This window comes from Camelina sativa, chromosome 2 (assembly GCF_000633955.1).
Source record: "Camelina sativa cultivar DH55 chromosome 2, Cs, whole genome shotgun sequence".
Taxonomy (NCBI): domain Eukaryota; kingdom Viridiplantae; phylum Streptophyta; class Magnoliopsida; order Brassicales; family Brassicaceae; genus Camelina; species Camelina sativa.
In genome coordinates, this window is record NC_025686.1 from 24142984 (window position 1) to 24143186 (window position 203).

The following is a 203-nucleotide window of genomic DNA, read 5'->3' on the forward strand; positions in this document are numbered from 1 at the left end:
CCGCAAAGAACAAAAATGGGGCCACAAAGGAGATTGGGCATTTATGTTGGTTATTCATCACCGAGTATAATTCGATATCTTGAACCGCAAACTGGTGATATCTTTACGGCACGTTTTGTCGATTGCCATTTTAATGAAGATGAATTTCCAGCGTTAGGGGGAGGAATTAAACAAGTACCAAAAGATATTGCATGGTATACACC